Here is a 13,420-nt window from a genome sequence, read left to right as displayed (position 1 = left end):
AGACAAATTTTAGATGAAAAAATTTAAAAAGATTATGAATAAAAATATAAAGATTAAAAGTATGAAGGATGCTTTTGCAGAAGAAATAGCATTAAATTTGAACACAATGGCTAGAGTGTAGATGGTTTATGTTTAGAGAGGGGAAACAAAAAAGAATTTGGCAACTTCCAAGAATATATGTTATTATTATGGAATGAATTCAGCAAGAATCTGTAGTGTTTGTGAAAAATAAAAAATAGAAGCACTAGTTTCTAGTTAGTCAATTCATATATTCTAGAGAAAAAGGCCCATTATAACCTTTTTTTCTTTAAAAAGTCAAGAGTAGTAATATTTACCAAGCACTTTGAGGAAACAGGACAGGTAATGTTTGCCAAGCACTTTGAGGAAACAGGACAGGTAATATTTGCCAAGCACTTTGAGGAAACAGGACAGTTTACCACAGATGCTTTGAGAAACTTGATAGTTGGTTATACTGTTTACTGACTTCTACAAATGATCTTTGCATGACATGAGGACCATAATATGACAATATAAGTCACCAAAGAAATATTTTATATTAACTGGATCAGTCAAATTATGATAGAAAGACGAATTTGGTACTGTCCTAGACCACCATCTTACAGACCTAAAGTTAGGATGTTTTAATCTGCTCACAATACATCAGGAGTAGCTTTAACTTTGGACATTGAGGGTCCCAATCCTTTTTTTTTTTTTTTTTTTAATTTGGAGTCTTACTCTGTCATCCAGGCAGGAGTGCAGTGGCATGCTCACAGCCACTGCAGCCTCAACCTGCTGGACTCAGGTGATCCTTCTGCCTCAGCTTTCCAAGTAGCTGGAACTACAGGTGTGCATCACTATGCCCGGCTAATTTTTTAATTTATTGTAGAGATGAGTTCTTGCCAAGTTGCCCAGGATTGTCTCAAACCCCTGGGCTTAGGCAATCCTCTTGCTTCAGTCTCCCAAAGTGGTGGTATCACAGGCGTGAGCCACTGCGTGGCCAAGGGTTCGAATCTTGAGAGCATAATTATTTATTTTTTTTACAAATTATTTGTATATAACTTAATTAATGTGCTAGAGTAAAAAAAGATTAAGTTTTAAAAAGTTAATTTGCAATATGACCCTTTATTTGGATGATTTATTTTCTTTAAACTATATTTTAAATGGTGAAATTACTTTTCATGTGAAAATCAAGTTATCAAAGCAAGTTCTAGAAACTAAAATTCTCATTTGTATATTTTTTGTTATGCTTTCAATAGTTTAAGATTAGAACACATAAGCTTTAAGAGTTATATAATCATAAATATATATATATTGTAGCTTTATTCTGTCATCTTAACATTAAAAAATCATTGTTATTTTTATATTTTAAGTAATCAAAATTAAGTAAATTAGTAATTTCATTCTGAAAAAAATATTTATATTAAGTAAAATTATTTGGCATATGCTAAAGTACTAATATTTTCTAAGCTTATAATTGTATACTATGTATTAAACTGATTCTACTTTCTCATTTAGAAATTCTTTTGTTTTTTTGAGTTGGAATCTCACTCTGTCGTCCAGACAGAGTGGCCGCTCCCAACCACCGCAGCCCCAACCTCCTGAGCGCCAGTGATCCTTCCGCCTCAGCCTTCCAGGTACCTGGAACTACAGGCGCTCACTACCACGCCGGCTAATTTTTTTTATTTATTGTAGAGATGAGGTCTCACCAAGTTGCCCAGGCGGGTCTCGAACACGTGGGCTCAGGCAATTCACTCACCTCAGCCTCCCAAGGCGTGGGATTACAGGTTGAGCCACTGAGCCCGGCTTAGAAATTCTTAACTAAACAAAATATGAAGTATATTGCATTTTAAAATTTTTCCTAAATGCCCAAATTTCCTCATTTTGAACTACTTCCTCCTAACTCTCTAAGAACTGGAGCATTTCACTTTAAGACCTCAGAATTCATTTGGACTTAGTGGTCACATCTTATTATATTATAATTGTAGAGATTATACATTAAATTAAAAATGTGCACAAAATCATTATATCACTGTATAAATACATTTTTGTTAGATTTGTAAGTACTTTTTGGTACTTACAAGTACAAATGCAACTTTCACTTTAGTTCTTTTGAATGCTTGTACATAATGCAATTAAATCTAGAAATTAATTTGTGAAGATCAAGCATTGGTAGTCACATTAAAAATTACTGTCTGCCCTAGGTTGAAACATGGCTTCCCAAAAGACATCCATATGAAATCCCTGGGACTTATGCCCAGCTAATTTTTTAATTTATTGTAGACATGAGGTCTTGCCAAAGTGACTCAGCCTGTAATCCCGGCACTTTAGGAGGCCAAGGCAGGAAAACTGCTTGAGCCCAGGAGTTTGAGACCAGCCAGGGCAACATGGTGAAACCTCATCTATGCAAACAAAAACAAAAAAAAGAAAAAGAAAAAGAAAACAAACGAAAGGAAGAAAGAAAAAAAAAAGGAAAGAGAGAGAGACAGAGAGAGAAAGAAAGAAAGAAAGAAAGGAAGGAAGGAAGGAAGGAAGGAAGGAAGGAAGGAAGGAAGGAAGGAAGGAAGGAAGGAAAGAAAGAAAAAGAAAGAAAGAAAGAAAGAAAGAAAGAAAGAAAGAAAGAAAGAAAGAAAGAGAGAAAGAGAAAAAGAAAGAGTCTTTGTAGATGTGATTAAGGTAAGGATCTTGAAATGAGGTGATAATCCTAGATTATCTGGTGGATCCTATATCCAATGACAAGTGTCCTTATAAGAAAAATACAGAGGGAGATTTGAAACAGGCAGAATACAGAAGACATAGTGAAGGGGAGGAGGCACCATAACAAGGAGGCAGAGGTTGGAGCATTGAGGACTGACAACCACCGGAAACTAGGAGGGCCATCGGCTGGATCATCCCTTAAAGTCTCTGCAAGGAGTGCCACCTGCTGACACCTTGATTTTAGAACACTGGCCTCCAGTACTGTGAGATAATTTTTGTGGTTTCAAGCCACCAAACTGTAAGCAAAAATTACATTCTCTAAAATGTTAAAGTTTATTATTTTTTCAAGTAACTTTATCACTTATTTTTCTTCTTCTTTCAAAATTATTACAAAAGTACTTTATGGAGCAAAATCCACATGAGAAATTGACATACCACCAAAATGAATGACTTTTAGCAATGAGAGCACTCTCTTTCCAAGCAAATGTTAAAGCTTTTATTCTTTAAGGCAGGGTTTCTCAACTTTGGCACTATAAACTTTTTCAGGCACAGTTCTTTGTGGTGGCGTGTCCTGTGCTTCGGAGGATTTTTAGCAGCATCATTGGAGGCCAGTAACAGTCTCTAGTTGTGATAGCCAAAAAATGTCTCCAGATTCTGGCACATATCTACTTGACTGTGAAATATCCCCTAATTGAAGAACACTGGTAAATGATTATCTGAAAGTATATCTAGTATTAGAGACAAATTTCTCAGTTATTTCATCTACCGTGTGACTTCCACAATCTTCCCTAAGAGCTGGGGTCTATGTTTCATCTTGTCTGAATGAATAGACTTGTGTCTATGGTGGAAGTGACATTGTGTGACTTTCCAGGCTATTTTATAAAAGACAATACATCTTCCTCCTCTTTCTTTTGGATACGTTTATCCTGGAAACCCAGTCACCATGCTTTGAGGACACTCAGGAAGTCTGTGGAAAGGTACAGGGATGCTCAAAAAACCCGGAATCTGTTTATTTTTTAAAAGTGTATGTTTACACTTACATGTTCAGGCTTCACTTACCTTTAAAGTACTCTCCATTTCAAGCAATACACCCATTGAGATGCTTTTACCACTGCTTAAAATAGTTTTTTAGTTCATGAATTTTAATGTCTTTTTAATGCTTCTGCCATATTTTGTTTCACCTCTTCCACATCAGCAAAAGGCTTCTCTCTGAGGACTTTTTTCATCCAGGGAAACAAACAAATAAAAAGTCTCTTGGTTTGAGATCAGGTGAATAGGGAGCATGGACGTGGGATGATCTGTTATTTTGGTCAAAAGTCACGGAACACTCAGTAAAGTGGGGGTAGATGCATTGCCATGGTGCAAGAATCGGTCAACTGTTTACCACAACTCAGGACATTTCTTCCACAAACCATGATGCAACCTTCTCAAAACTTACAGATTAAAAACTTTGCTTGACCATTTGATCTGGAGGAACAAATTCTGAGTGTACTACAAGGGGCCTGGTGTCCAAAAGGTAATTTTGGTTTTATTTTGATTCTCCCCTCCTATGTGGGAAGGAAGAAAGGCCCCAGCTTCCAGAGCTGCTTGGTGACCTCTAGCCCTATTTGGCAGCCAGGTGACTGGGCTGTCTCAAAAGTAGATCTTCCAGCCCCCAGCTGAATGACAGATGGTGATACCATCTGGATCAGGGATGCCATGCCCTCCTCCACTGCAGATTTGTGAACAGTGAACAAAATAAAAAATAAAACTGCTAAGCTTTAGGGTGGATTGTTACACAATTACAAACAATAAGATGTTATCTTTCACTTTCTCTCTCTTCTTTCTTTCTACCTTTACATGCTTTCTCCCGTACATTGTCAAATATTGGTTACACTTATTTGTATAATTACCTTTTTAAAAATTAAGGTCTGTCTTTGCTGCCTGGTTAGAGTGCAGCGGTCATTCTCAGTTCACTGTAGTCTAACTTCCTGGGCTGAGGCCATCCTTCCATCTCAGCTTCCTAAGTAGCTGGGACTACAGGTATACGCCATCACACCAAGATAATTTACTTTTTATTTTTTGTACAAATGAGGTTTCACTATGTTGCCTAGGCTGGTCTCAAACTCCTAAACTTAGGCAATCTTCCCGCCTCTGCCTCCCAAAGTGCTGGGATCTCAGGTACAAGGCATAGCGCCCAGACTATTTACCAATATTTACTGACAATGTTTGTTTTTGTGTTACTTTAATGAGGCTGTTGTTCAGCTGTAATGAGCCCACTTAATGAAATACTCCATGCATCACCGTCCTCCTAACAACTTTCATTAGTCCTTCAAAACCAAAGACAAGCAAAGTCCTTTCTGGGACACTCAAGTATGGTGGATTACTCCATTTTTTGGTACAGTTAAGATATAGACATCATATGTCATACTGCATGTCGACTGCATGTTTGCTGTCCTCTTCCTTTACGTATACAATTCGAAAACAGGAACTTACTGTATTCTAGGTTATACAATGACAGGCCTGTAATAACTAGGAAATATATCTTTTTGATTTGCCAAGTTGAACATCTAAGAGTTGTTCATAAAAATATGTGTTAGTGTGAATGACAGTGAGTACAACGATGACTTAATTTAAGTCGAAGTCATATAATCAGAAAGGTTATGATTACCAAGGACTTAGGAAACTAAGAATGAGTGATTCTACATAGGTAGGCCATGCATATAAAACTGCACAGTTTACCCAGTGAGAAGGTTTCCATTTCAAAACCACTACTCATGTGACGAATAAAAAGAGTAAACATAAAAAAAACTGCAATTATGTTTGAAATAAAGTCATGTTTGCACAAAAACCCATATCTTATCAATGAAAGCCAATGTGACTGTTGAAAATAGAATTGAAATTCAGAGTCAGAGTGAATTGAATAAATTCTACAAGTAAATAAATACACATGCTAAAACAAGTAGTATGGACTTTTAAAATCTGGAAAAAGAAGTTTATAATGAAATGCCTGTTTTGAAAAGTGGCGATATATTTCATAGCATCCCCTTACCACTTATGGTACATACTTTTGGTCTGAAATCTTAAGAATAACTTTTTTTTCTTTTCTGGGAACTATATGAAAAGATACAAAAATCTAATTATTCAGTAAACAACATAAAATGTATACTTATGATTATATTAAGATTTGTTCCTGAAATCTGGCATTATTAAAAGATCTTGCTTTTTTTTTTGTTTCTGGCATTTTATTTAATTTTTTGATAATGAAATACTTAAGATTTTTGAAATACTATTTTATTGAATAAAATACCTTATTATATTGAGACAAGTAAAAAGATCAACAAAAAGTTTAAACATTTACTTTTTGTCTCTAGGAAAATAAGTTATGTTTTTCAAATAAGTTGTTAGTTGATTTATAATGTACTAAAATGATCTAATGGACTCCTACAATACATAATTTCCAAAGTAAGGCAAAAAGTATAATTTATAAATATGATATCAGTCAACTTCACATTTTCATAGAGAATTCATTATACCTGGTTAAATGTGTCTTATAAAATAATATATAAATATTTATGAGTAATAAATTATAGTCAAATGATACCAAAATATTTTCCTCTTGTGATAATACCCATTAACTAATTTTAAATTACTGAATTACTGACTGATTTTAAGTATATGCCTTTAAAAGACGCTTCTTAAGTCTCTTCTCCCCTGTGTGTTACCCGCTTGTGCTGTTACAATTTCACTGTTGAATAAACTGTATCCTATTCGAAAGACCCTCATGCTTGTCATAGTACTGAATATGTATCTTGCAGGTTTTCTTTTTTTTGAGTTGGAGTCTCACTCTGTCACCCAGACTGGAGTGCAGTGGCCTCTCCGGGCCACCGCAGCCTCGACCTGCTGGGCTCTGGCGATCCTTCAGCCTCAGCCTTCCAAGTAGCCGGAACTACAGGTGCGCGCTACCAAGCCCAGCTAATTTTTGACTTATTGTAGAGATGAGGTCTCGCCAAGTTGCTTAGGTGGGTCTCGAACCCGCGGGCTCCAGCAATCCACTCACCTCAGCCTCTCAAGGCATGGGATTACAGAGGATTACATCTGGGATGCTATTCATAAGCAGGCTGAAAAAAATACTAAACATTATGCAGCACTTTTCAGTATCACAATAGTCTGTAAATTTTAAGTCATTGTTACTCATAATAATCATGGAAATGCTATTTTATGTTCCTAGATGGACAAATAATCTTACAACATAAATTGAAGAAATACTTTAAAATGAATATAAAATATCTTTTTGCTTTTTTCTACTTCTTTAAAACCTTTCATTACCTACTTTAATAGGAAATCAACCACATACCTGATTGCTTGAATAATATAAAAAAATCCCAAATCTTTTAAATATGTTTTAAAATCGTTCTTTATTAACACCATTTTCATCTTTTAAAAAGTAATGTATCCATATTTTGTTGATCAAAAACTGCTGAACATTCAGTGCAGTGTGGGCAGTTGTGCTCATAAATCACCCATCATAAAATGGGCAATCTCCCTGAAAGAACCTCCAAAAATTTTCATTGAAGCTGAACGCAGCCTCTCAAACAACACCAGCTGGTACACTGATGCTGATGGGTTCCTGGACCACTTACCTGGTAGGGGAAGCCTGTACTACATGGGGCCCACTCTCCAAAAGATAATTCTGGTTTTCTTAAGTCCCTCTTCTTATATTATTATAATAGCACCGATGTGAGGCAGTTCATGTAATATATATTGAAGAAAAATATTCTAATTTTGTTGTTTTCTTTGCTCCTTTAGAGTTCTGAAGATACAACCTCAAGCCATAATACAACTAAATTTATGGATTTTTTTCTGGAAGAAGGAAATAACCAATTTTACTTACTATTAGTTTTCAGATATGTTGCACCTATCTCTGTTTGGTACATTATATATTTATCTTAATGAAAATTAAACATCATATTTCTCTAGCAGATGTAATATAAGTACTTGCAATTCTCTGTTTGAAATGTCTTCTTAAGATTTCTGCTTAGCACTATATTAAATGAGATGTCTCTGCAGTAAAGGGCCTTCAAATTAGATACAAAATTATGACTGTATGTTAACACTTTCGATCTAATCTGCCTCAGGAGAAGTCAATTAAAAAGAGCAGTTCTCCTCCCTGCTCTGAAGTAGATGTCTAGTGTGAGAAAACGTGTGTCCATCCTGAACAACTGGCAAACTTCACTGTATAGATAAAGAGAAATCCATATTTGCAAAGTTATATAGAAAAATGCAAAAAATCACAAGTATATTGTATAGTGTTATTTTACACAGATAATAGTTGAGATTCAATTGCCTCTTAGTGATCAAACTCTGTCTCTCAGTGCCTTGAAATTGAAGTCTCACTGCCTATTAAAAGATACTACTAAACTTGTTTTGCAAGGGGCTTCATCCCTGTTCTTCAAAAGCCCGTAAGATGTTTGCTCAAAAAAAAAAAAAAAAAAAAAAAAAATACCATGTTTCACCTACAACCCACACAACAGGAAAAGCTCAAAAATTAAACAGAAAGTTGACTTGACCACCTCCAGTCTATCAATCCAATAATCTTCTGTCAATTGTTTAGATACTAAGCAGTTAGGCTTCTTTGACACATCTCTTCAGCTATGCTATAATGAAAGATGCAGGACTGACCACTTTAACTGCCAGTATATAGGAGGCACAAAATAAAATGACTTTTAAACAGTGGGTACTTCTCCTAATGTTATCAGAGTACAGAGATAGAAGTCATGATATCTTAAGAAGCAGAAATGTTGCCACTGAATCTCAACACTTTTTTTCTGGGAGTTACTATTGTATAGCCTAATATATTGGTATAAGAAATTAAACTCATCCAGAAAAAAATACTAAATTCCAAGAAACTCTGTATGCATATATATGCGTAGGCATGTGCATTTGTATATATACAGATATGCATAGAGAGGATATAAGTATGTGAGGGGAAAGCTGTGCGTATATGAATGTGTTTGTGTATAGCAAGTATTTTAGAGCTCACGAGAAAATCCTTAGGTGATTAATTTACAATAGAACAGCTATTCCTGCAAGCTGTACTATAGAATCCTAGATCCACAAGATATTAATACATAATTTGTTTGTAAAGATGTTTCTTGATATAAATATAAGAAAGATTGTTTAAAAAATATACAGCTTTCTTTATTACAAGACCTATCAAAGGTGTCAATTGAATTGTGGCTTTCTGAATGGGATACTGTAAGACATATCTAAAATAAGTAAACTTTTCTAAGCTTTTTTTTGCCATAGACTCTGTCACAGATTATCTCATAGGGCCAGTGTACTGAGAAGTGCACTGAAAATTTAGGAAATTGAGAATCAGAAAAGTTAATTATTTTACAGTTGGTAGTACCTGAGATTTTAACTCAGAATTCTCTTAGTATATAACCCATAAGACAGATCATTTGTGACCTAGTCACAATTTGGAAACAAGAGAAAATATTTTATTAAGTACCTTACTTAATATAAATTGAATTTGGATTATTTGTCATTTTAATAAAAATGATATGGAATATCTTAATAGCAAGAACATTACCTATTTCCAGTGATGACAGGATGATAAAAGGAGATATTAGCAAAGATTAATCACATCTTACTATTTTATTTCCTAAAGGTGTAAAAGGGGAGGGTCAAAAATTATAGGAATGACCCCTGCCCAGTGGCTCAGGTCTGTAGTCCCAATTATTCAGGAGGTTGAGGCTGGAGGATCACTTGTCTGGAGGTTGAGGCTGCAGTAAGCTATGATCATGCCACTACACTCCAGTCTAGGCACAAGAGAGAGACCTTGTCTCTCTAAAAAAAAAACAATGTTTAAAGGTAAGAATGTTTTTGAGGTGGTACAGATAGAATGTTTAAACGTGGTATATTATGTTGAAATTACTTTTTGGTATATGGATTGTTTTATTTAACCTGAAGCACAGAACTATGAACAAGTGATATTTTTTATTTTATGTTCCAATTTTAAATGTGTACTCATAAACATCTCCTTTGTACAGTTTTAAAAAAAAACAATTAGATATTCAATATAGTCTTCATAGTTAATAAAATGGAAATGCTGGAAAGGAACAGATTTTAGTGCTCTAGTAGCAGAAAATAAAATATCAGAGTTTTAGTGCATATTTTCATTTTATATTTTAAAGACATTCATCTATGTTATGGGTTTTTAAATGGCCAATCATTTTTATGAGCAATGTCACAATATTTTTCATCCAGGAAATATATATAACTTTCTGTGACTACTTAAATGCCTTTTGAGCAGTTCATAAAAGTATTTCAAGAAAAATTATAATTTTATTTCAATATGTATGGTTGTCATTCATTGTTCCTGAAAAGGAGTTATGCTCTTTCTTACTCTATATAAAGTGCATAGACATCCATCTTACCTTCAAAGGCAGTTAGAATAGGTGAAAGATCGTCACATTTACTGAACTGTAAAAAATCAGACAGTAGTTAACTAAAAATTGTCTTTGGTAATCAGGGCACAGTATTCTGATACACAGAATACAGCAGGGAAATTCAAAAGAGGCAGATATTTTGTTTCTATATTTTTATCTGCATCTAATGTATTTTTCTCAGTTTCTACTCTCCTACTCTCTTAAACAACACGCTTGGTTTTAAACAAAAATTTATGTGCTACACAAGACACAGTCTGTGTCTGTAAGGCAAAATTGAAGACACATCGTTCTCAAATATGTTTTATAGATATTGATGTTATCAAAAAGAAATTATTTTAATGCCATTAAAATGTCAAAGACTCTGATGGAACGGTTGTTAGACAAATGCAAGATTACATAGAATTTGGGCTGAGAGATATGTATAATTAAGAATGAAGTGGAAATACCAAAACTAAAAATTTAAAGATAGAAATGAAGAATGTCTTCAATGTCATTAGACTCAACACTGGTGAGCAAAGAATTTGTGTACTTTTTTGTTTTCTTTTGGTGTGTTTTTTTATTTTAGTGTACAGATCGTGGAAAAGAGATGTTTCTTTTTTCCAAAAATTGCACCATGATAAAGCAAAGCTCTAGTTGATGTGGGTGTGTTGTGTAGTATTAGCAGTTCTGTCCTCACTATATGCTCATTGGACAGTAGCTCAACCCCAAGAAAAGGATGGTCTGAATTCATGTACTTAAAGAAAGGTGAATAGAAATTACCTACATGGAATTACAAAGAAAAAGAACAGGAAAGTAAAGAGTTGTTGGACAATATCAAACACTTAAGATATATGTGATTGGAATCTGAGAAGGCAAAGAAACAATGGGGGCACACCTCATCAACCAGGGTATCTGCATAATGCCATTTGAATTGCACCCCACACTTTTACAATAAATAAATAAATAAATAAATAGAAATAATGAGACAGAAGAAATATTTGAAAGGAAAATAATGTCTGAAACTTTTTACAAAATCACTAGTGGACTCCAAAAGATCATTGTAAGAATCACAGAGAGCAAGAACAAGGTAAAGAACAACAGCAACAACAAAAAATACATATGCCCATTATATTCAAATTGACGAAAACCAAAGGCAAAGATAAAATCTTGAAAGCAGCCAGATATAAATGACATAACTCCTATAGTGTAGAAAGAATAAAATGTTATGGTAAATTTCTCATCAGAAAATTTGCAAGTAAGAAGATTTAGGAGATTATTCTTTAAATACTAAAAGAAATTTTTTAAAAAACATAGAACTTTATAGCTCTGAGAATATCTTTCAAAACAAAGGAGAAATAAAGATGTTTTCAGAACCACCAAAATAGTAAATTCTAAAAGAAAAGTCTGAAAGAAAAGTAAAAAAAAAATCTTATAAGGAACATGATATAAGGCAGAAACTTGGATCTACATAAAAAGAACACTGGAAATAGAATGCATAAATGTAAAATAAAATTTCTCTATTTCCTTCTTTTTATTTCTCTAAAAGACTGTTCAAATAAAACATCCATTTTGTTTACTGAGAAAATATAAAAATAAAAATATAAGATAATAGCATAAAGGATGGTAGGACAAAACTGAAAAGATGTACTCTTATAAGGCCCTTATATTACACATGAAACACTCTTAATATTATATGAAGGTAGACTAAGATTATTTAAAATATAAGCTGCGAAGTCAAGGGCAAATGCTGAAAGTATTGTTCAAATGTATAAATAATAAGCCAATAAAGGAGATAATATGGAATCAAAGAAGCTGTCCTCTTAAACAAAGATGGCAGAAAAAGAGCAAAAAGAATCAATGAAATGAACAGAAAAAGACAGCAACATGATAAATTTTAAGCCAGTCATATCAATAATCCCTTTAGATATAATTAGCTTAAATATACTAAAGTGTATTGTATTTTATATTTGAAATTATCAGATTAAAAAGAAAAACCAACTTAACACTGTGTATGCGCAACTGTGTTAAATATAAAGATAAATATGGGTTAAAAGTGATCTGTGATCACCAGGTTTTTTGTAGGGGAGAGGGGTTCTTCTACAAAGAAGAATTTTTAAGGTGATTAAGCATTCCAAATAATACTGAGGTAGTGGTTACATGACTATGCAAATCCCATGGAACGCACACCCTAAGAGTGATATTTTCTGTGTGCACATTAAAAGAATATCAAACAGGATGTTGTGGAATTTTAGAAAAGAATATACTAAGTGACAAATTAACTGTATTGCAGTCTCTAGAAAGCAAAATAAGGCAATCAAAACATTTTTCAGTGAAAGAGAACATCTGAACAAGGTAGATGCATATGTCAGTTAAAAATAATATAAACAAAAGCATTTATGTACAACAAAATGTACCATATAATACACTTCCTGGAGATTAAAGACAAAAAAAAAAATGTTTTCAAATAATTCAGTGGAAGAATCAAAGCAAAAAATGGTAATGCTTGAGATCCAAAGAAGGACCTGGAAGATCAAATGGAAAAAATAATTCAATCTTACAGAGCGTCAAAGAAGAAATTAGGTCAAACAAATATTAAGTTAAAAATTATGAAGGAAAAGATATTTGGAGGGTTGATTCAGCATAATAGCATATAAAATAGAAATTCCAAAAGGAAGAAGAAAGTAGGATCTGAAGGTGAGGCAAAAATTAAACAATAGAAAAAGAAAACAGCCTCTATCGAACGTATTTGGAAGTTATTAATACTAAAAGCTGATATATTATACAAGCAGAAGAAAATCAATGTGATAGAAATGATGATGTAAAGCTCCTTTCTTTCTTTCTTTCTTTCTTTCTTTCTTTCTTTCTTTCTTTCTTTCTCTCTCTCTCTTTCTCTTTCTTTCTTTCTCTCTCTGTCTTTCTCTTTCTCTTTCTCTCTTTCTTTCTCTCTCTCTCTCTTTCTTTCTTTCTTTCTCTCTCTCTCTCTTTCTCTCTCTCTCTCTCTCTCTCTCTCTCTCTCTCCTTCCTTCTTTCTTTCTTTCTTTCTTTCTTTCTTTCTTTCTTTCTTTCTTTCTTTCTTTCTTTCTTTCTTTCTTTCTTTTTCTTTCTTTCTTCTCTTGTTCCTAAGTGTATTTCAAGTCTTTTCAAAGCAAGGTCCCAGGAACCTCCAGATTCAAGTATGCCCCTGGTCTTGGTCCACTGCTGCAGGAGTCTTGTACACATGCTTGCTTTATTCATGCACCAATACTGAACTTCAGGATAGAAGATGTGACAAAGTGAGACTCCTTCCTGCATGACATATATTGATTTCAGAGGTG

The sequence above is a fragment of the Carlito syrichta genome, unplaced genomic scaffold (genome assembly GCF_000164805.1).
Source record: "Carlito syrichta isolate Samal-C Ts95f unplaced genomic scaffold, Tarsius_syrichta-2.0.1 Scaffold314267, whole genome shotgun sequence".
NCBI lineage: Eukaryota > Metazoa > Chordata > Mammalia > Primates > Tarsiidae > Carlito > Carlito syrichta.
This window is presented reverse-complemented; position numbering follows the sequence as displayed.